At 35.6% G+C, this 16345-nt stretch overlaps 1 protein-coding gene and 1 long non-coding RNA gene across 3 annotated transcripts in view; one reads left to right on the forward strand and one right to left on the reverse strand.

Moving 5' to 3' along the window:
• LOC145728226 (uncharacterized) overlaps positions 1-16345 on the reverse strand; it is a 71594-nt gene extending 55249 nt beyond the window's left edge. Inside the window, exon 1 of the mRNA XM_081978317.1 lies at positions 16038-16345. The gene's annotated coding sequence lies outside the window, so the exon portion shown is untranslated. The remainder of the gene's footprint in view (positions 1-16037) is intronic.
• LOC145728306 (uncharacterized) lies at positions 2383-3591 on the forward strand. Of its 2 annotated transcripts, XR_014178042.1 has the most exons (3): positions 2383-2733; positions 2793-3348; positions 3536-3591. It is a non-coding gene; the product is annotated as an uncharacterized LOC145728306 (long non-coding RNA). The 2 variants fall into 2 exon arrangements; XR_014178038.1 differs by having other exon boundaries at positions 2793-3591.

Here is a 16345-nt window from a genome sequence, read left to right on the forward strand (position 1 = left end):
CTTTGTCACTATTAAATCGACTTCTAGACACCTCAGTGCTAAAAATTCGGGTATTTCTTAATAAACTAGACTGTTTTTAGTGTTTTAAGGCTGTTTTCAGTGCCTCAAATCGAGTTTCAACACTATCTTAACAAAGTTTTTGACTTATCAGGCCTAAAAGCCAGTTTGTCCACTGACCATAGTCTTGAAAATGTTATTTCAAGCGTCTTCACTATTAAATTGACTTCTACACTCATAGGTGCAATAAATTGTAGCATCTCTAAAAAATTCAGACTGTTTTTAGTGCTTTTTAAGACTGAAAAATCGAGTTTAAGACTATTTCCAAAAGTCAAGTTTCTTCAGTAATAAAAGTAAAAAATTTTGGTACCAAATGCTACAATAATAGTCTTGAGAACTAATTTTTAGAAATAAAATGTCATAAAATTTAATTTACTGCTAGAACTGTGTTGTCCAGTCCAGAAAATTGAGTTGTACACCAATTAAAGTCTTGAAAATATACTTTTGGACTCTTTAGTCCTAGTAAAGTCAGTTCTAGCATTAAAAGTCAACTTTTATATTATTTTTAGTAGTAAAAAATGAGTTTCATGCACAATACAATCTTTGTCTTGATTTCCGGACTTTTTTAGGTTCTTGAATGCCAGTTTCAGACACTCAACCAGGATGGCAGTCTGAGAAAGCGAATCTAAATGGTCGAATAAGACCATTCCTAGTAGTAAAAAAGCTTTTAGACTATTCAGTACAAATTTGGACTTTCACAAGTCTTGGATGTTCAGTTTTAAACTATAAAACGATTTTTTAAATTGAAATTTGGAGGACTGTATCTTTCTTAGGAAACGTTTTTCAGAAAAATGACATAATGCAAGTCAACTTATTTTTTGATTAGCTATCAAAAGGTGAATTATTGACACTTAAAACTGGACCACCCTGTATTCTGTTCATTGACAGTTTAGGAAACGAATAAGTAGGCAATTTCAAACAAGTAAATAGATATGAATTAAATTAATATTATTTATTGAGTAAGTATTAACTAATGAACATTAATAATAAGATTAGTCAGAGAATTACTGAACTTCTTGACTTGATTTGATGTTCCTTCCCAATTCATGCTCATCCGTACATTCTCTAGACCTTAAAGGCTACAAGTTTTGTTACATTTAATAAAAGTTGTCAAATGATTGACAAGCTAAGGTTAGTCGGTCAGTCTTTCGGTAAGACAAAAAAAAACGTTTTTTGTCAACAGTTACAACCTTTTAAAAGAAAAATACATTTGGAAACCGCCTAGCCTGGACTAGCTATTTACCTCAATGTTCTTCGGGCATAACATTTCAAATAGCAAAGGATTTATAGGATTTATATACATATCAAAGATTTTCAGTTCAGATAATTTAAGATTTGCTCATAATCCAAAAAAACAATGGTGATACTGGACTTAAAAAAATTAATATTTTTATCAAGTCAAATCATACTCAGGGAAGGAAAACATCACCTTTGTAAATTCAGCTCATGTTAAGATTTTTCCATTCTAGATATTTTTTCAAAAACAAAAAACGAACACATCAATAACAAACCCAGATTTATTGGTTGAATTATTGATGTTTTGACATGCAAACTCATTTTTGACCCGGATCTCAAACTGGCTTCGTTCCACAACCCGACTGTGCAATAACATTTACTTTCATGACTTGAGGGTTTCACAAACAAACAATTCTCTTTCGATTCCCGTTTCTCCTTCACGTCATAAGCTTGTTGGTAACGCAATCCGCATCCCGGATAATGCACCTACACCGTTGCATATTCTCTAAATTATATAAGTAACTCAAACAACACGGCTATTGTGATCGTTCTCAATGCAACAAGATAACGACACAATGTAATTTGAATAAAAAAAAATTAGCATTGCAAATTGCGGGGAATGGCGGAAAGGCTCATTGTCCATTGACTTTTTTTTCGAACAGGGATAGTCCATTTCTGAACAATTCCCAGCATTAATGTTGACCAACAGTTACAAGTTTTTTTTTGGATTTAATGTTTTTGGTGTGTTTGGACAAAATTAAATTAGTTTTTTCCGTACTTTTAATTTGAATAGTTGCATAACTCGTTTTTATGATCTTTCTAAGACGAAAGGTTTTCGCTTTTCTGGTCCAGCTTAAAGCTAGTGAGTACCTGACCAACAAGGCAAATTTGAGTTTACGCACTTCTTTCACCTTTTGGAGATGACTCATAATTATCTTAAAACTAAAAACCCATTTTAGGACGTGTCCTTTTGAACGAGTCTTCAATGAAAATGACTTAATACAATCGCTTGTCCCTATAAAAGTAATAACAATAATTAATATGGTGTCGCTTTATGGTGTTGACATTTAGCTCACGTGTCCAAGTACACGGTTTTACAACTCGATGATAAATAATTCAGGCTTCCACGGTGTAAAAGTTCGAAAACGGTACAATGAATTGCTCGCCGCGACCGACACACGCCCAAAATCATCGGCATCTCCACTGAATATTTATTGTTTTACTCGATCGTAATACTAATTCAATGCGAGTACACCCTGTGTTTGTTGTCTTATTGACAGCTTTCTAGTTGATACATATGCAGGTATAGAAAGTTTTAAAAAATATGGTGTTTTTGATTGGCAAGTAGTGCAAAATTAATGTAGTCTGTTCGCGGAGGTCTGTTGACTGGTTTCCAACTCAGAAACAATAAATGTCAAGTTTCATTGGTTGATTGCTCACGTGAGTTAGACGTTTTCTGACTTGTGGCCAATGAATGTATCTATTTCTTTGATTACTAGTTGGAGATTCCCTCTGCGAACAGACCTATAGAAACACTATGGAAACTCACTGGTTTTGCACTAAACATGCCAATCGAAGTGTTGCAATATGGCGCAAAACTTCAAAGTGACATGTGTCAATTTGCCCCAGTCACGTGACGTCATGTCAGAAAGCTTGATTTACTCCTTGTGACTGTCAAAAAATACATTCCTTCGTAGTTTGGTCAAAAAGAGTTGCTTTTTATTGACCAAACATACTGTTCTCGCGGACTGAGTTTACCCCTGCGTCATCCCCCCATGATTTAGAAGTAGAAATGCATTATTGACTTTATCCTTGTCTATTGTTCACTTTCAGAAAGGGTAAATGTCTAAGTGAATGTCTTCCAAAAAAAAGACATTTACTGATTAGCGCTTCTATTTCAGTCATTGTCAGTTTGAAAACCATCGAAATGTATTTGATTTGTTTACTATTAATTCTTTTCCGTTTCTTTGTGTTGTTAATCATTTATAAAGTTTTCTATTTACCACACCACCACAGTTCTTTTAAGAGCTATTGTTTCTACGCTTTTAACATTCTGTAAGTACTTTCATAATATTATTGTTAATATTTTTATTTTTTTTATGTCGGCTGTCACGATCTAACCAAAATTGGCACAATTACTAACCTGTTTTAAAAAAAAAGTGGGAGTGTCTATTGTGGTTTTTATTTAGCCATTTGGTTTTTCGTAAATTCGGAATTACTTACTATTACAGTATTTTTTTAGAAAATGCCTGGAAAAATTCTCCACAGACAAGCCCAGCAGTTAATTCTTAACCTTTGTGAATATTTTGAATTGGAAAAAACCAATGGAGGACCTTTAGAAGCTTTATCATCTGTTCAGGAAGAAAATAATACATTTTAAGACCTTACATATTCTTCCTGATGTATTTTTTTTGATACTAGAAGGTTGAAGCGGCTTTGAAAATTTCCCTCAAAACTGTTTATTCGATTCGGAAAAAGCAAACAAGTAATCTTATGATTTCCTCACCTAGAAAACGTAAATCCAGAAATTATCGACCGGCCAAGACCACTGATTTATCTGGAAGCATTAAAATGGATGTTCGAAATACATTATATAATATGTACAACGATAGTATTGTACCGTCGTACTCCTTAATAACACACTTCTTGAACAACACTGTATATTGTTTACAAACAATAAACTGACACTGACACTTAACCTCGTTATCTGACAACTTCGACTTCACTACAACCATCAACTCAACAACTGACTAACCAGGCCTGGTTCAGCTGCTTATATAGGCTTCCATGGTTTCTAGAAAATTCCCAAATATTCATGAAATTGACTTTCTCTCTCACACTCATTAAGCTATAACATAAATCTCTCTCTATATAAGCAACGGAGCCAGGATTTTCTAGAACACAGACAAAAGAATGTAGAACGTAAACAAAGCAACATACAGGGGTAACAACAAATAACTAAAGAAATCCTAACTAATAATCAAAAGTTCGCTTTGCAACACTGCCCCCCTCCTAGAGTTGATCGTCCCGATCATCAACTTCACCAGCTTTGGGTGGTCGGTAAGGTGCAAGTCGATCCAGGTGAACTATTTTCATTTTCGCCCGATGTCCTCGCTGTATTCTGTAGACGACGTCGTTCAGACGCTTTATAACGTCGTAGGGTCCCTCCCATGACCTCTGTAGCTTCGGCGACTTTCCTTTCTTTCGAGCAGGATTGTATAACCAGACCTGATCACCGGCTTGGAATCCGCTGCTGTTGGCCCTTTTGTCATATCTTGTCTTTAGTCGGTCGCTTGCAAATTTCAACTTCTGCCGGACTTCCTCATGGATCACGTGCAAGCGTTGCGCCAATTTTTCTGAATAGCTATCACAAGAGGCTGGGGGTTCTTCCGGTCGTCCAAAAAGAAGATCTATTGGCAAACGAAGCTCCCTTCCAAAGACAACACTAGCTGGTGTTTTGCCAGTGGAATCATGTACTGCCGATCGATAAGCCATCAGGAACAACGGAATGTGCTGATCCCAATCTGTCTGATTGTTATCGACGACTGTCCTTAGGTAGTTGTCTAGTGTCCGGTTGAAACGTTCCACCATTCCGTCTGACTGTGGGTGTAATGGAGTAGTTCTGGTTTTCTTAATTCCCAATCGGTCACACACTTCCGTGAATACTGCCGATTCGAAATTACGCCCTTGATCCGAATGCAGCTCCCTCGGTACTCCAAATCTGCAGAAGAAGTTGTCAACCAGAACTTCTGCTACAGTAGCGGCTTCCTGGTTTGGTATTGCGTACACTTCTGGCCATTTACTGAAGTAGTCCATTGCGACCAAGACATAGCGATTTCCGGAATTAGTTTTGGGAAAAGGTCCAGCTACATCAACGGCAATCCTCTCAAACGGAGCTCCGACAATATACTGCTTCATACATCCTCGGCTTCGAGTTTTGGGACCCTTGCTACTGAAACAGTCTGCGCAACGCCGACACCAATCTTCTACATCTGAGCGGCTTTGTAGCCAATAGAACCTTTCCCTAACTTTATTTAACGTTTTGTTGATGCCAAAGTGCCCTCCACCAATTCCATTATGGGCTTCTTTCAGTACGTCACTAACTCGGTTTCTTGGCAGAACTACCTGTAGTCGTTCTTCTTTCCCATCCGGACTTTCCCATTTTCTTTTTAGTAAATCTCCATCAATAATAAGGGACTCCCATAATGCCCAATATCCCTTTAATGTTGGAGACTTAGCGGAAATCTCCTCCCAATTTGGTCTTTCTCCACGCTCTTTCCAGTTAATTATCTGTCCTAAATCGGGGTCTTCTCGTTGATCGGCAGCCAAGTTTTCCCGATCCCATGCGATGTCATTTTTCAGAGCGATCCTTCGACAAGGCTTTCCAAATTCAGCTATCTCCAGGCGTTTACAGTGATTGCAACCTTCCACACAAGGTCTTCGTGACACTGCGTCCGCGTTTCCGTGCAAACGTCCCTTTCTGTGTTCAATCTGGAAGTCATACTCTTGAAGTCTTTGCAACCATCGAGCTATTTGTCCTTCTGGATTTTTGAATTGAAATAGCCATTTCAGAGAGGCATGGTCCGTCCTTAGTCTGAATCGTTGTCCGTACAGGTATTTGTGAAACTGCTCGAATGTTTTCACTACGGCTAACAGCTCCTTCCTGGTTACGCAATAATTTCTCTCTGGCTTTGATAGTGATTTGCTGAAATAGGCGATCACTCGTTCTTCACCATCTTGGATTTGAGATAAAACTCCGCCTAAACCAATATTACTAGCATCTGCGTCCACAATAAACTCTTCCCCAGGTCGTGGAAAAGCCAAAACTGGTGGAGAACAAAGGGTTACTTTCTTTCTTCTGGTGAAGTTGATCCAGGTGAACTATTTTCATTTTCGCCCGATGTCCTCGCTGTATTCTGTAGACGACGTCGTTCAGACGCTTTATAACGTCGTAGGGTCCCTCCCATGACCTCTGTAGCTTCGGCGACTTTCCTTTCTTTCGAGCAGGATTGTATAACCAGACCTGATCACCGGCTTGGAATCCGCTGCTGTTGGCCCTTTTGTCATATCTTGTTGTTGAAACTGGTCTTTAATTTGGTCTTGGCTTGCTTTCATTTCTTCGAACTTTTGGTCTTGACTCGCTTTCATTTCTTCGAACTTTTGGTCCTGACTTGCTTTCATCACTTGAATCATCTCCATAAGTTGTTTCATTCCTTCATCCATTTTGGCGCTTTGTTGTCGTGTACTCACAGGCATTCAACACACCTTCTGCTTCTGTCTTCCTCTGGATCTCTTCTTCGATTCTCCAATCCCACTTCTGACACCAAATGTACCGTCGTACTCCTTAATAACACACTTCTTGAACAACACTGTATATTGTTTACAAACAATAAACTGACACTGACACTTAACCTCGTTATCTGACAACTTCGACTTCACTACAACCATCAACTCAACAACTGACTAACCAGGCCTGGTTCAGCTGCTTATATAGGCTTCCATGGTTTCTAGAAAATTCCCAAATATTCATGAAATTGACTTTCTCTCTCACACTCATTAAGCTATAACATAAATCTCTCTCTATATAAGCAACGGAGCCAGGATTTTCTAGAACACAGACAAAAGAATGTAGAACGTAAACAAAGCAACGTAACATACAGGGGTAACAACAAATAACTAAAGAAATCCTAACTAATAATCAAAAGTTCGCTTTGCAACAGTATGTTAATAAAAGTAAAATATATCTACTTTTGTAAGAAACATCTATTAACATTTCATTGTTTTCAGAGACTGAGATTTTTGGGTTGCATTATAGATTTTTCATAAAAATTTCTTCAAACATATTAATAATAAAGTCATAGAAAAAATTAAATGTTTTCTAGCGGGTTTAAAATAAAATAAGTGGATTGCAACCTGAAAATGGTGGCATATTGGTGATACATCTCTGCGAATTTTGGTAAATAAATTAGGTTTCAAATTTAGACGGAATTCTATGATCCAAACGGAGACTTCTCATAAATAAAAAATGTTATTTCGGTCAAGATATTTTTGATTTGCTTTGGTATAAGGTTGTTTTAGTGCAAATTTGCAGCCAAAGATCTCTACTTTCTGACTGATAATACACGCAAAATTTTAAACGTGACCAAGCTTTAGGCACGCCCGTTTCTATAATATGAACACAACAGGTTTGTTGACGAAAACTTGATTTGATTCATATGATTATAAATGACGTATAGCCTTCGTGACGCACCGGTAAACTCACTCCGCGAGAACTATACTCACTGTGCTTCCATTTAAATTTTAAAAAATATTGAATTATTACACAAAAAGTAAATTTAATAAAGATACATTTTTTGAAGTGTAATTTTACTGGGTTTAAGTTCAGAATGTGATTTTCTTGGTATTGAACACTCACATTCAAATCAATGATCTAGACTATTCTAGACAAGGATACCAATAAACTTTTAAGTAACATCTGTCAATGACGTTTGAAAGTTGGTTCCAATACTTTAATCTGACGTTCCTGACACAAGTGGTCCCGTGATCAACTGTTTGACACATGTTACTTATAAAGTTATGCTTCATCTTTGTCTAAATCATTGATTTAAATAAAAATAAAAAATACCAAAATAACTAAAATAGAGAATAGATGTAGAGGTATTATTGGCATTTACTTAATATGACAGGGCGCCAAATATCACTTTGTAATGGATATTTTCAAAAATATACAAGGTCGTCCACCATGAACCGCCGCAATCAATTATGGGAAAATCGTAAGGAGCTGAAACATTAAAACCTAAAATAGGTATTTTCAAAAAGTTGGTTATACCGGAAGTAACTTGCTTATTTTAAATGGAACACCCTGTTTATTATTATATTTTTAGATTCTGCTAAAGATTTCAAGTATGTTTCATGTATGATAGGTTATCTATCTGCAACGGTTTTCGACATATTGCCGTATGAAAAATGACATTTTCAGATTTTGTAGTCTTATTAGCGTTTCAAGTTAAGATACAGCGCCAGTTGAACTAAAATCGGGCAACCCTTTTCTAACCTAACATTATAAATAATATGACACACTGTCACTTCATGTGCTAAATTCCTAACCAAAATCAATGTAAACAAACGGAGAAATGACAGCTGGAATGTCCGAAACTGTTTTCAAAACTGATCACCAGAGGGAGTATCTCTTATCTTGAAACGCCTTATAGCTCTTAAGCAGAAAGAGCTTGCATGTTCCTATCTTAACTTTTTCCGGTGTAGGTATGCCAAGGTCATACTGCAAAGATTGACAGGTGTCAATTTTTTTACTCTTATAAATTGTTGACACCTGTCAAATTTTAAAAATGTTACCGGATTGATCTTAAAAAGTTAAGATAGGAACATGCAAACTGTTTTGCTCTATATCTTTATCTGATTAAGAGCTATGACGGTTCAAAGTGTGAAAACGTGAAAATCACTGAAATTTTCAAAAAGTTATCTTTTGTAGCTTTTGAAATATCAACCATGGAAGTTCCCGTGAGGGACACCCCGTATTGCTTGTACTGGAACGACATTTTTTTAGTAAAACTAGTACTTTTCAAAGCAAATAAATACTGGAAGGCACAGCCAAAATTCAATAAAATGTTTGCAATTCTAATTGCTCAATTTGAGTTTAAAGCAAACCGCGGTCAATATCAACGAAAAAAATAGATCAAGTTCAAACCGTTTTACGTCCAGATGAACATTAATAATTGATAGCCTCGGATAATTAAAAGTTATAGGATTCTGTCGGCATTCCATACACAAAATCATTATTTATTTAACAAAATGCGTCCTTGACAATTTCACGGTCCAAAAGATTAGGCGTGCGTAAGGTTAAGTGAGATAAACTTTTTTCAAAATATTGATCAAAAGAAACTATGATTTTTGTGACACATTTATATTATTATAATATTAAAACTACCTGCCATTCACGTTAAATAGACATACAGTAGACGGCAATATATTGGCCGATGCACGTCATTGACGTTTAACGCGCCACGTTGCCAGATGTTTAGTTTTTTTCATTAAAACACAAACTTTACACAAATTTTGCTTTTATTTACTTCTTATATAGAAGTTGACGCAGTTTTTTAACAGAGAATTTTTAATAACAATATTAGTCAATATTGAGTTTTTTTTTGTCTCTCTCTGTAAGCAGTTTTTAGTCAAGTCATCAACAACAAAAACAGGAAACGGTCAACTAGCAATCTGGCAACAACGCACATAACTCGTTAAACGTCGAAATCGAGAAGGTCACGTTTGTGTCCGAATTGCGTTCAGTTAATAAGCGCGTGTTAGAAAGAGAGCGCTACAGGTCGCAACTAATCGCTAAGCAATACGAATGCATTTTTAAAACGTCAAACTCACTGATGACGTGCATCGCTCCCATTAGTGCCCTGGACCATACGTCATTTGACCTGTCGACTGTCTGTGTTCAAACCTGACGTTTGACAGCTGTCAAAATGCACTTGATTAAAATAGCTTTAAGATTAGACTGTGTAAGTTCAATAGCATGCACTACAAAGAATATCACAGTCTGAACTTATCCCTTTAAAATGACTCGGTGCATGCGGTCGTTTGTTTTGAAACGCTAGTCACATGCAAAACTAATAACATACTGTTTCAATGATATTTGATAGAGCGGGATACAAAATACACGTTTATTAAATAAATTTGCCAAAGGTAGCCGCCGATAATTTACGTTTACTGGTTTTCAGTGTTAAAACCAATGAATAAAAAAAATATAGCAGGAAGGAGCAATAGCAAACAAAGGGGGTGACAGAAATAAGGGGGAGAGGGGGAGTAATATGGCGGCCGTCAACTTTCGTTTGGCACTATAAAACACTATTATTATTGTCCACTGTACAACTTAATTTAAATTTGCAAAACTCAACTGTTAAAGAACCACAAACAAACAAAACAAATTAACACTAAATACAAACAACAAATTTTTGCGGGTTTGAAACTCCAAACTGACAATGACTTTGCGTCAATTCAACTGCGCAGTAGGCGAATGCGCAATCAACTTCCGTCCCCCTCGCTTAATGCACAAACGGGTTATAATTTGTATTATTGTTACCTCCTGATACTTGTTCTTTTTCCTCATTGGTTAAAACAGACGTGACGGTTGGACTGACAGATGTCAAACTTAAAATGACGGTGTTGTCTTTTGATTAGCTAACCCTTATAAATATAAGCCGTATTCTTTCGGTTTGTGATTTCGGATCCAAAAGTCACGTAACCTTCGTGTAATTTTGTAATCATGGTGCCATGTGACTTTTAAATCATAACGCTTTTGGATCCGAAATCATGGGTCGAAAGAAAACGCCTATAGTGTTTGATTCACGTGATATTAAAAACTTTTAAGCGGTCACGTGGCTACTCAATAAAACTGTGTAACAGCTGTCAAACCTAAATAAATTTAAAACACGTCATAAAAAAACAAATACTCAATCATAAGTTATTATACATCACTAAAATCAGAATAAAACGTACCATTTGGTGGGCTAAAAATCCAAGAAAAAAAGAAAGTTGATGATGAGTGACAAAAAACGAAACGTCGTGTGGCAAATTTGAGTCCATCATTGAATAGTTAGGAAAAAGTAGCAATGAAAAGATGCTTTTAGTTTTGGGATATCTCTTCAAATAAGGTTAGAAATAAATAAAAACAAAAAATCAAATTTTCAGTTTTTTTCGGATATCTTCGGAAGTACTTCGGAAAATTTTTAAAACAGCATTTGGTTGAGCTTTAAATTGCGCAACTTTGCCCCAATTTAAACTTTCTCGTATCTCTTATGGTTTCTGAGATCCTTCCCTATCTGAGAATGGTGAGGGTCGAATTTGAATTACCCTGTATTTCGTAATTAAATTGGAAATCGAAGATGTTAAATTGGTTTTTGAAAAACGTGCAAGGATCTTAAACAGGCTGTGTCATTGACAAAGAAAGAATAATACTTGCTTGAGCGAGACAAAGACAGGAAACTTAATAAAAAGTCAAGCATGCGAATAGGTCGTGGCAATGTTGTCAGATCTGAATCATCAATTTTTTCGAGATTTGTCAATGTGGTTGACAAATTTCGAAAGACGTTTGGCAACATTGCAGGAAAATTTTCGCCTACTTGAACATTCTTTAGCTTTTCTGTCTTTGTCTCGCGCTTGCAATTATCAATGTTTCTCTATCCGTTACACGGTTATCTCTATGGTTGGTTTACCTTTTTGGCCAAAATCAATAAATTACTTTAACACTCTCAATCTAAAACTGTTTTACGTTATATTCAACGTAATAGCAATTACTCACACAATATAACGGAATATGGCGCCTGTGATGTGACATCATTAATAACAAATTAACATTTCCTTCAATTACGGTTAAAGATTCACACAGAACGAATAAAATTACTCGCGGTCGGTTACTTAACGGCCTGATTCATTTTTCTATTTTACACATTAAAATCGCAACGCTGCTGATCGAATGATATAATGTTAATTCCAAGCAATCTAATGTAGGTTGAGGTGTTACACTAGATAATAATAACGGTTTTTCATATAAAATATAAATAAACAACCAGGTTGATCGTGATGGTCGTTGCGGGTCGAGAAAATTCAAGACTTAACGAGAGTTTACGGACAGGTAAAAGTTAAGGTTGACTGACAAAAAAAATACGCGTCATGAGGATATCCGGTGAAGAGCTTCAGTACTTTGCCTGTATATGATCAGACAAACGTGTAATACCTGACTTCCCTTTTCAACAATTGAGTGATTTCGTATTGTACAGGGTGGGCCAAATTGGACGTATTTAAATAGGAAGTGCTCTTATGTCGGTGTCTGAAGCTGAAATTTGACACAAAGCGTTGGTTTATATCTGGCATCGTTTGACAGATATAGAATGCTTCTCAGTTTTCTTCTTCCAAGTGCATTATTGTTTTTGCGTAGAATCCAGTAGTGTAAATAGATTTTTTCTAATAGACACTGTTTTCGAGATACGCACAAAAAATCGTTAAAAAGAAAAAATTTTTAAACATCAAGTGTTATATGTCATTAGAATCATAATTTTATCAAGTTTTCAAAAATGAAATAATATACAGGGTGTTCCATTTAAAAAAAAAAACTATTTACACTACTGAATTCTACGCTAAAAGTTGCTGTAGAAATATATTTTCAGTAAATAAAAAATAACGCACCTGGAAGACGCTAGACAGTTTTGAAGAAAGGTACGAATTCTGAGAAGTACCCTATATCTGTCAAACGGTGACAGATATTAACAAACGGTTTTCGCCATTAAGGCCAGTTGTCAAAACCTTAAAACCTGGTTCAAGCCCAAAACGTCTCCTTGACAGCAATGCATTTCATATGGCAAAGTTCAAGTACCAGTCGCAGTTCAACTGAACTAGTCTTTGAACTGTGATTGTACAACCGGACCTAAGTTTTGTACCAAATTTGTGCTTCAGACACCGACTTCAATTTTAGCCATTAATAAGAGCACTTCCTATTTAAACACGTCCAATTTGGTCCACCCTGTACAGGGTGACTCAATTCGTCGGAAACTATACATAGTATGGCTACAAGAAATTTTTTTTATTAGTAAATTTGGCCAAGAGGAAGTGCGTGAAATAATTTTCAGCGTTCTAAATCAACCGCTAGTCTTTCCGGTAGAGGTCGTTTTTCCAAAAATTGCACTTTCATCTTAGATATCTCGAAAAAAATCAAATGCAACGCTACAGCTTCAGCAATGGACTTTATCTCACTTTGACTTGCATGTCCTACTATAAGTCTGCCTTGTTTACATTTCTGTTTCTATCTCAAGTTACCTAGGACCCCTACAGATTATCTATCGTTGTGTGAAAACTGCAGTACTCTATCTCTTTTGTAACACGAGCTATTATCGAAAAATTGTTAAGAAAAGCCTTTTTACAATTATAAACATTATATTATTAACCAAATTAGAATACTATATGTTGCACAAGGGGTGGTTATAATGGTAGTCATTAATACACGCAATTCCGTTTCAAAACAAAAAAAAAGAACAGAAAATGGTCTAAATTAAAAAAATATATATTAAATTTAATATTATTCATTTATACTGTAGTACTAAATGAATAATATTGACTTTATTTACTTACTATTTTTATAAAATCGTGCAAAAAAGTACAATTTTTTTGATTGATGACAAAAGCACAGCAAATGTATAATATTTTACTTTTTTGCACTAGTGCAACAAAGTCGTTTTTGCACTTACGTGTTGTTAAACTCGACCTTCTGTATCGTATAGCAACTTTCACTTGCGTGCAAAAAAGATGTACCTTTTGCACTTGTTGCATAAATAACTATTTGCAATGGAATATGTTAATTCGTCTGTTAATACTCGTTTTTTGTTTCAGTTTTTTTGGGAAAAGTATTACAGATAAATCCAACAAACCATATTTTGTTGAAATCGTCTCGACTTGCTCTATTCAACAGTTGAATAATATACAGGGTGTTCTATTTAAAAAAAAAAACAAAAGTTTGGTCTGTCACACTTTTTTGGGACATCCTGGACAATCTTTAGAAGAAATTCGATTAAAATTTTTTAAAACAAAACAAACAAAAAAGTTAAATGGAGGGTCGTTTATAATGAGACACCCTGTACAGGGTGGCACACGCTAAATTGGTTGAACGTTTTATTATTCATTTTTGTTAGGTTTAAGTGTAATGTTTAAAACAATAAGTATGTTAAAAAAACTTTAGTACATAGTTTGTGATTGGTCGAGAAAAAGCAGCAAGCTGAAAGCTGGAAAGGTTCTATATCTATTCAAATATAAAAAAGTGTCCATTTTTGGAAAAAGTGACAATTGGTCACAATGTCTTTAGCAGATTTCTTGATGGACTGATCACGTGACCAGCTGCTGAATAACAACATATGTCACAAAAAATTCTTCGTCTTTGTCTACAGGTATGCAATAGTTCTCTCTCCCTATTATGAGTCAAGAGTTTTTTATGTATAATTTTGAAATTTCCATTCATATGTATATTACAATTATTGTATAGCCAAACACAAAAACAACCATACTTCCATTAAAGTGTGAAAAAATAAATAAATAGGTTGTTATCACATGGTTGTCTATAAATATCCACCTGTGATTAATTTAGAAACCATTATTCGATTTAGACATTTGATTACACGAAAGTACCGAACCGTGTAATGTACAAAGAAAGTTATTTGACAAACTGTAATAATTGCCGGCCAGTAAAAGAGCAAGGACGTTTATTGAAATGAAAGAGTGTTGTGCGAAACTAAATTAGTTCCACCTACGAGACCGACAAATTCCAATATCCAATAGGGTCGTATTTTATGCCAATTAAACAAAATCGCTTACTTTTTCTGTATTGATTACATATAGCGACCTATGGACGGAAAGTTATAAATTAAGGAAATGAGAACGTAATATGCGGGAAAATGTAAATAACAAGCGCAAGCTAATTGAGGATTACAAAAGAAGTTTGAACAGTTTTACTCTATATAAATCGACATGGAAATTAAAAAGCAAATTCCATGGTACCGTTAACCGTTGCCCAACATCAGGTAGAATTGATTCACGAAAATTGCCTACCTACTACCAGAGATCATTTTTCATATCGGAAAGCTGGTACATATGTAAATAATATAACCTTGTTTCTTATTTGTTGATCTGGTTTAAATTTCTAGGTCGTTTGAAACCGAAATCAATATCGTACTACCACATGCATTTTTCTGTTTTTTTTTTCTGTCCCTGTTATTATTACGGCTTGATTAAACTATACAAGTATTCGTTTTACTTCCTAGAGTAGTAATTTAACGGGTGATAACGTGACACAACAGTCTACAACAGAAATCAGACGGCGACGTAATTACTGGACAGTAATGCGTAAACCAGTAGTTGCTCTATTAATTACTTGCGACGTATATAAAGGAACATCCAATGCCATTTTGGTTGGTTCGTTGAGGTCGAATCGATCATTAAGAACTTGATCAATTTTTTTTTGTTGGTCGTTATTGGTGGAAATTAGAGCTATCGAATTACAAAAGGAGGCCATTTGGCTTTCAACATGTTTTTTACAGGGTGGATGTTTTAACTTTGACTGAATTTGGAGCGATTTGCAAATGTGTGTGGGTTTTGGCTGTGGGTTAAGTAGTTCACTACAGGGTGGTTCACCAACCGTAATTTTGAAAGTTTGGTATTATGGTCGAAAAAGGAGCGGATTCAAACAATATTCTCCATACTTTTACTCCAAAAAGCTGGTAACTGACAACAAAGTGCGTTTCTAGAAGTGAAAAGTACCTCAAAATGTTCATTACACTGTCCCGTTTGTACGAGTGCAAGTGGTTTGGTGTTACAACCCCAATTACCCCAAGAAACGGGGGTGGTAAAGTTAAGACGCCTGCAGTGTAAACACCCAGGACAAAACACAAAAAGCAAGAGAAAAACGTTATCAGATATGCGAAAATTATAACTGTTTTAGGTAGTGCAAATGTCAAATTTTTTGAAAATAATGTTAAATATCTCAGAAACAAATACAAATAAGTGTCTAGAATTTGCCGTAGAATCAAAAAAAAAACAATATACAGGGTGTTTCTTTTAATAGGTATAACCGGAAGTGCTCATTTCAAAATACTACCAAATTTTCAAAATTATGGTACTGGGTACACTCTGTAGAAAACTTGATCCATACTCCAACCACCCCTAAAAACATAAAACAATCTTACCAGTGATTTGTGAAGGGTTCCTATATCTCCGTAATTGGTACAATATGGTGAAGTGATGTGCACCAATGACAGCAAAAATCCAATGACACTAAAACTACCGTTTTTTCAAACTAACAGAAAAATCACTCACGAAAAAATCCCTTTTTTACGTGCGTTTCACACGGTATTTGAGTGCGGGGGTGCACTATAGGACCGGCGTCCGCAAACACGAGTCGTCAACTGCCGGGCCAGCCGAAGAACTTTTAAACGCGAACGGTCGAGGAAAGAGAGACTACAAGAACATGAATCGAACTTGTGCACTTGTTACG

The sequence above is a fragment of the Ips typographus genome, linkage group LG1 (genome assembly GCF_016097725.1).
Source record: "Ips typographus isolate SLU linkage group LG1, UJ_Ityp_2.0, whole genome shotgun sequence".
In the NCBI taxonomy this organism is placed as follows: Eukaryota; Metazoa; Arthropoda; class Insecta; order Coleoptera; family Curculionidae; genus Ips; species Ips typographus.